Source organism: Dipodomys merriami, unplaced genomic scaffold (assembly GCF_024711535.1).
Source record: "Dipodomys merriami isolate MVZ:Mamm:240054 unplaced genomic scaffold, mDipMer1.0.p SCAF_13, whole genome shotgun sequence".
NCBI lineage: Eukaryota > Metazoa > Chordata > Mammalia > Rodentia > Heteromyidae > Dipodomys > Dipodomys merriami.
The window spans coordinates 29,852,565-29,860,030 of NW_027202604.1; positions in this window are offsets into that span (position 1 = coordinate 29,852,565).

Here is a 7,466-nt window from a genome sequence, read left to right on the forward strand (position 1 = left end):
GGTGATAGAACTGAAGAAGACTCCTGGGGTTCAAATCTAGACCTAGTGCCAGCGGATGCTAAAGAATCAAGAAATAAAGGGACCCATGAGTCAGATCTCAGAGCCATTTTAGAAGCTTACGCTTCATTTTCAGAACAGTGATAAGCTATGGCAGGTTTTGAAGGAGAGAAATGTCAACACGAGGGAAATGACTGGCTTATAAAATATGATTAGCACTGGTGAGTTCTCACATTGACGATAAAACCATAGAAGAGAGACTTGAGAGGTTTTTCTTTTGCCCATTAGTTTCAAGCTTGTAGCTTTTAGGGCAGACCCATTGCAAAACTTTGTTTGGCTTGTGTCACTGTTTGGCTTTTAATTGGAATGTGTACTCTCTTAGTTTGTAGTGTCTTCTTCTAGTGTGTCCCCTGAGCTTTGTGAAATATCCAGGTGGTATGAGAGACAAGAAAACCTTTCTTTTTACATTTAAATAAATTTAAAGCAATGTTATGGCCAAAAGAAGCATATGTTGGGTGGCTTTCATCCTCTGCCAGGACATATTTCAAATCAGCTCCCACACATGAACATGAGTTTCAACTCAGTGTCACCTCAAAGCCCAAGATCCAAGATCTTAGAAATCAATTTCCTGAGCAGAGTCCTGCTGTTATAACAGCCCATCATTTGTGACTGTTGCACCTCTTAACAGGGTCATACACAGATTCTCCATGTCAGTTGGTCATTAGGCCACGTGACTAAGGCTAACACTTACTCACCCCCGACCCCAACAATGGCTAGCATGTTGGTGAGAAGGTCCTGTGCTTATGAAGATGGAAAGTTTGGGGGACTGAGAACCAGCAGGTGAAGGACAGTTTGTTGTACCCCCTTCAAATGTTGGTCGTCTCCACGGCTGAGTCCTTGCTACACCTTTGTCTTCTTCTGTGTTCTTAAACAGGCCACAGACTCATTGGCTGGCACTGGACTAGAATCCTTCATTTTAGAGTGCTAAGTACTTTGGAAGGGGAGAAATAGTAGTCTACATCTTCAGGTTGGAAGAATTTCAATGACTTTCGTTCTCCTGTGATTAGGCATTGAAAAATCTATAACTTGATTATTTACATGGAACCAAGTGTTGTGTAGTGTGTGTGTGTATTTATTTTTAATGTTTCATGCCAGGCTTCTGAACAGTATTTAGACAGTTCTGTTATAGGGAATTATGCTTTTCAGGATGTTGAAGACCAATCTTGTTTAACTCACTAGACACCAGCTGCACCAACACAATGAGTCACAAAAATGAAAAATATCTCTAGGCATTGAAAATGCTGCTCATCTGAGAACCACTGTGCTATAGCAATCTTTACTCTTCACCCTACACTCTCTAATATTACATATATATGTATATATATATATATATATAGCAGCAAGCAAATTAAAACAATAAAATCAGACATGCCCCTTTTTTAATTAAAAGTTTAAAAGCATTCTAGAGAACTTTCCAAATGTTTTAACTCTGTGAGAGAAGTTATTAAAAAGATCAGTAAATAATCCAATGAGCTGGAAAGACAAAGGAAAGGGTAGAGAAAAATGCTTTAAAACTTGGACATTATATTCCTCTCTAAATAAATTAATGGCTATTTTTCATGTACTTTGGTACGAATTCAGTTTGACGAATGGTGCATCTCCTTTGCCGAGAGTAATTACAAAGAAACATCTAAGTCTTAAATCTAGAAAAAAAGTTCTAAAGCTTGATACAGGAGCTGGTAACTAATAAGTTGCAAAAGGAAGACATAAATGGGACCAAGATTCAATATTCTTTTTTCTTCTAAAATGATGACTACTGGAATAAGTAAAATGAAACTCATCTCCAAGTCCCCTTGTGGCTGTAAAAAAGGAGACTGTGGGAAGAAATAGCTTGAGGTCTCATTTGTTGTGTTTCATGTTTTAATTCACAACAGTCACATTCTAAACATAGCTAATAATTTTCATATAGCAACTGTCCATCGATTTAGGCTGGAGTGTAAAAAAAAAAAGCAATGATTATGGTCTCAGGACACTGTCACGGATAGATCTTAGAGGACTCTTTGTCCTTAATCCTTAATCCCAACAGATTTCAAATACCTACTGGGCTTTTTGAAAATACAAATGGCCAAACCCTATTGACAGATACTCTGATTTAATGGGAAGAGGAAGGCTGCATTATGACTATTTTAATGTTTCTCAGGTAATGCTATTTACCATGTGCTCAAGTGGAGAAACACTGGTCTATTAGTCCATGACTATATGCTTAAACCCTCACAGGGACTGAGCAACTAATGTAATTAATTGTGATCCCACTGTAAGACAGTAGGACCAGATAAGGATGTGGTGGATTGGTGAATCTGAGTCCAAAATCTTTTTGCTGTTCAATTATTGCCCTATAGTAATGACACTATACATGCATGCAGTACATTGATCAGTCTGCGTGCAATGGGGGGACAGAGGTAGGAAACGGAAACACACAGGAGCTGAGAAGGGAACACAGCAGGCATGTGCAGTCAGCCATCTAGACGGTATTTTGAAGGAGATACTAATGTAGTTAAATCAAGGCCTCTCGAGTCAGATATCAATTAAGTCGATACCTCTAAGTAGATGAAAGCTCATATCACTCTGGCCTCATGTTTCAAGATCAGTTTTTGTGATTTTTAATATGAACACTTCTTTGTCCTGCGTCCGATGGAATATCTTTCATATATAATGAACCCAAGCTCCTTTCTGCTTTATTCTCTCAACTTACCCAATAGTGCCTGTAGCCTCAGCTTCCTATACTTGATGTGTGACTGTCCCTGGACATTACTTGTGGCTTTATTTTCCTTAAGTAACAATATTCCAATAATGAGAGCCATCACCTTAGGTCTACGTGAACTTGTTCTAATTGCTTTCCAGGACTACGTGTCTGAGATTCTGTAATCACTAAGTATAGTTATTGAGGTGTATGGACAGATAAAGGTAGCTGGCAAATGGGATGAAACTAAGGACATCTGTCATCGGTCTCCTGAACTGACCAGTTCTAGCGCTGCATTTCCTCCTCAACAGCAAGTCTTTGAAATTACACCTCTGCATTCATAGGTAGAATTCATGACTGACGACAGGGTATCTCCCCAAAGGCAGGCTCTTGGTATTTTTTACCGGCTTCTGGAGAAATTAAATAATGCAAACTTGTTCTAAGGAAAGGTCCCTGAATATCTTAACAGACCATGAAAACAGTTTCTTCCTTGTGTACTTCCAATTTTATATTTCTCATTCATAGTGGATGTTCAGTTTCCAGGTGTCAAATCACACGAGTTCTATAACTCTCTCCTGACGGAGAGAGTAGGTCTCTGAACACACACACACACACACACACACACACACACACACACACACACACACACACACACACACACACACACACACACACACACACACACACACACACACACACACACACACACACACACACACACACACACACACACACACACCCCTCTGGTTGCAACATTTCTGTAGAGGCATAGGGAGGCAGGACAAAAGGAGAAGAACTAATAAGGCAGCTGTGGCTTTTAAGAAAAAAGTCAAAGATTCAGAAATGTAGGCACTTCTTTGTTTTTGAAAGTCAGACTGGAGTTCAAACCAAGGTACATCACAGGCCTCGGGGAATGAAAGGGAAAGAAACTTTGCCTTAGTGAAATGGCGAGCCCCACTGGCATGAGCTCATAAATCCGTGCTTCTGAGGGAATGTTAGACTCTATGAATTAATAACAGAAACTTGGTACAACTTGAACAAAGTGCTTGAAAAAGAAAATGGAGGTGGAATTCTAGAACCTGCAGTTCGAATGTGGGTTGACTAAGCAGATCTAGGTGCGAAGTATTTTAACGACAGCAATTTCTTTATTGCGGAGGAAGGCCTTACTCGGTTTGGTCAGTGATAAATGCTGTGGACTGGGTAGCTTGTAAACAATGGAAAATCATTTTTCATAATTCTTTCTGGTGTTAGGCAGCCCAGCCTCCAGGTGCTGACTGGTTCATAGATGCTACTTTCTCACTGTGTACCTGCAGAGAAGAAAGGATAGAGCAGTTCCCAGAGGCTCCGTGAGTTGGGTACTAACTCTATTCTTGAAGGCCCTGTAACTTATGATTGAATCATATCCCTAGTGTTTCTTTTACACTGACATCACAGAGATTAGACTAAAATGTGAAGTGTGTGTGTGTGTGTGTGTGTGTGTGTGTGTGTGTGTGTGTGTGTGTGTGTGTGTGTGTGTGTGTGTATTGGTCCTGGGCTTGAATTCAGGGCCTGGGTGCTGTCCTTGAGCTTCTTTTTGCTCAAGACTAACATTCTACCACTTGAGCCACAGCTCTACTTCCAGCATTTTTGGTAGCTTTAAAGGAGAAAAGAGTCTCATAGACTTTCCTTCCCCAGGCTGGCTTTGAACCATGTTCTTCAGATCTCAGCCTCCTGGGTAGCTAGGATGACAGGCGTGAGCCACCAGAGCCCAGCTTAAAATGTAAATTTTGAGGGGACACAAATATTTAGGCTTCCAAAGAAGGTCAGATTTGTAGATTTGAAAAGTAACACTCACGAGTATAGAATTATGCCCAGGGGCCAAAGGCCAGCAAGTTATAGATTAATATTCACATAGAAACCTGAAGATGATATCATTTACATTTTATCTGGGAGCTTTCAGCTATAGTTGGTAAAAATAAATGGCAATGGTCAGTTTCAGCACATGTCTTTAAGCTTTAGCATTTAATTCTAACACAGCACATTTTCCCCCTATTATACTTTATTTTTTATTACTAACTTCAGATAGTGTATATAGGGGATTTCAACTTAAAATGTCGATTTTTCATCATTCATATCCATATTTCAAAGTTAGGGAAGCTGATGTTTGGGGCCTCAGAGGGAACACATAGATCCAAATATATCTGACCTTGAGGACCAAGCTATTATTTTGCACATTTTGCTGCTCTTCTGGTTACATTCTGCCTGCTTCTCCATGGAGCTTGGGTTTATTCTAGACTTCTGAAACACCAGCAGCACAGAAAACTCAGGGGCCACTGCTAGAATGCAGCCCCAGAATTTAAATTAGGAGAGAATCATAGAGAAACGTCAACAGATCAGGTTCTTGTTTTTGAACTCTTCATCTGGGTATATCTTTGGCACATATAAGCGTGTGTGTGTAAGGATACTTGCTGTGAGCCTGAGTTGGAAATAATAGAAGTTAAGGTTCTTCTGAAAAGGGACACAGTGTAACCTGCAGACAGAACTTTAAAGAACCTCATGCAACAGATACTCCAGAGAGCCTAAAATATTTCAACCGACACCAACCTGTATCTTTAATCTTCTGTATCAACAGGAAGTTATGCAGTTTGCTTGTTTGTGGTATAATTTAACCTGTACATAGGAAGATACTAGAATTGTTTCACCAGGACAGGAAATTAGGCTTAGTCTGTATGTATATATCTTTGTATCTATTTATGTATCTATCTATGTATGTATGTATGTATGTATGTATGTATGTATGTGTGTATCTGTTATCTATATATCTATCTATGTATCTATCTATCACTATCATCTATTGTATCTATTGACACTGACACACACACATACACACACACTTATACAAAGTTTAAAAGTAAAATAGTCCTTTTAATGTTAGCCATGTTGTGAGACCTTAGGCTTGTACATATACAGTGTATCCATCCTTCAATAATTTCCTGATAATTAGGCAGATCCCAATTTGCCTTTTCTTTTCCCAAGGGCTGTGGTCAGACATACAGTTCCTCTAGATCTTCGGAAGTGATTTGTCCTCTGGTGAATGTTAAGAAATTATGAAGTAAAGAGATCGTTTTGCATGCAAATCTGGTACCCAAACCAGCTAAGGCTATGAATAGGGCCCAGTTCTCCAAATGTTAAGGAGGCATATTCTTTCTCTCCCCATATCACCAAAACACACCAATACCATTGCTATCAAATGATGTTCTTCTAGAGAGAGGCCTCGTGACCACACTTGGAGAAACACTGGAAACATGGTATTTTTTTTTTTTTTTGGCATCTGAAATTATCACCTGCAATTGGCTAGCAATCTCTCTCTCTCTTTTTTTTCCTATAGAGGTTTTCATCTTTCTACTGACATCTTGGGCCTTTCAATATGCAATAGAAAGTACTAATTGGAGTTGGGCATCAGTGCTTCATGCCTGTAATCTTAGCTACTGAGGAGGTTGTGATCTGGTGATCACAGTTCAAAGCCAGCCTGGGCAAGAAAGTCCTTGAGACTCTTATCTTCAATAAACCCTCCAGGAAACCTGAAGTGGTGCTGTGGATCAAGTTGTAGAGCGTTAGCTTTGAGCTGAAGAGTTGAGGGACAATGCCCAGGCCTAGAGTTCAAGCCCCACAACTGACAAAAAAAAAGCACTAATTGGACTCAGCTTTTGGATATTGTTTCACAAGCTACCAGATTTTCTTATAGTAGGGAAATTAATTTTGTCTATTAATTCTCTTACTTCTCATACAACTCACCTCTAATGATTCTGTGGAAGACTACTGAGCTGAGAAAACAATAATGGGAATCTTTTTGCTTTTGTGTATTTGGAGAAATACCGTCTCCTTCCTTTTATATAAGCACATCTTTTCATGAATTATTAAAACAAGAGAATACTACAGATGAATATAAAAACGCACATAAGAAACATCTAAAATTCTACAATTTTGGTACTCTAATATTTGTGCTAAGACTTTGAGACTTTCTTCATATGTGCAATAATTTTTTAATGAAACTTGAATTATACTTTTTGCCTAAAACGTCTAACTCATGAACATTGTTTCTATCAATTAGGTTAATTGAATAATTGAGTGGTTTTCAAAGATTGTGAGGAAAATGCTCAGGGCACATTCTGACACACGTATTTTGGCACACTTATCTTAATGATTGCTGACATGAAACAATCTCTTGTAGAATTATGAGGTCACAGCTAAGATTTAGACACATAGTCAGTTGTGAAGTCTCATAATGGTCTTGTTTCCCTCACCCTCAAATGTCACCGCTTAATGGATCCCTTATAATCTAATTACCCTTAATGCAGTTGGGCCCCTTCCACTGACTGGAACACATTTATTCTATTTATTTGTTTTACTGCTTAGCCTTTGGGCTCCTAACACCTATGCTTATGTTCTCTCTGCCCAGGTAGACAAAAGTCCCATTGAATCTTTGGTGAATTCTTGTTACTCATGTCTCTTGCAACAGTGCCTAGCAAATAGTAGTTGTTCAAAACAGAGTTGGCTGAATTAAGGACAAGGTATGACCTGATTTTATTCTCCTAGATAGAAAGCCATCTCTAGGTTGAAGAAGAATGTAGTATACAGTCATAGGAGGCCAGCCAATTAGTGTAGTCTCATATCTGTTTTCCATCTGTTCAGCCACTTCAAATAGTACAGCTTTGCTTATTCTAACTATGAAAGCATGGCTACTGTCAGA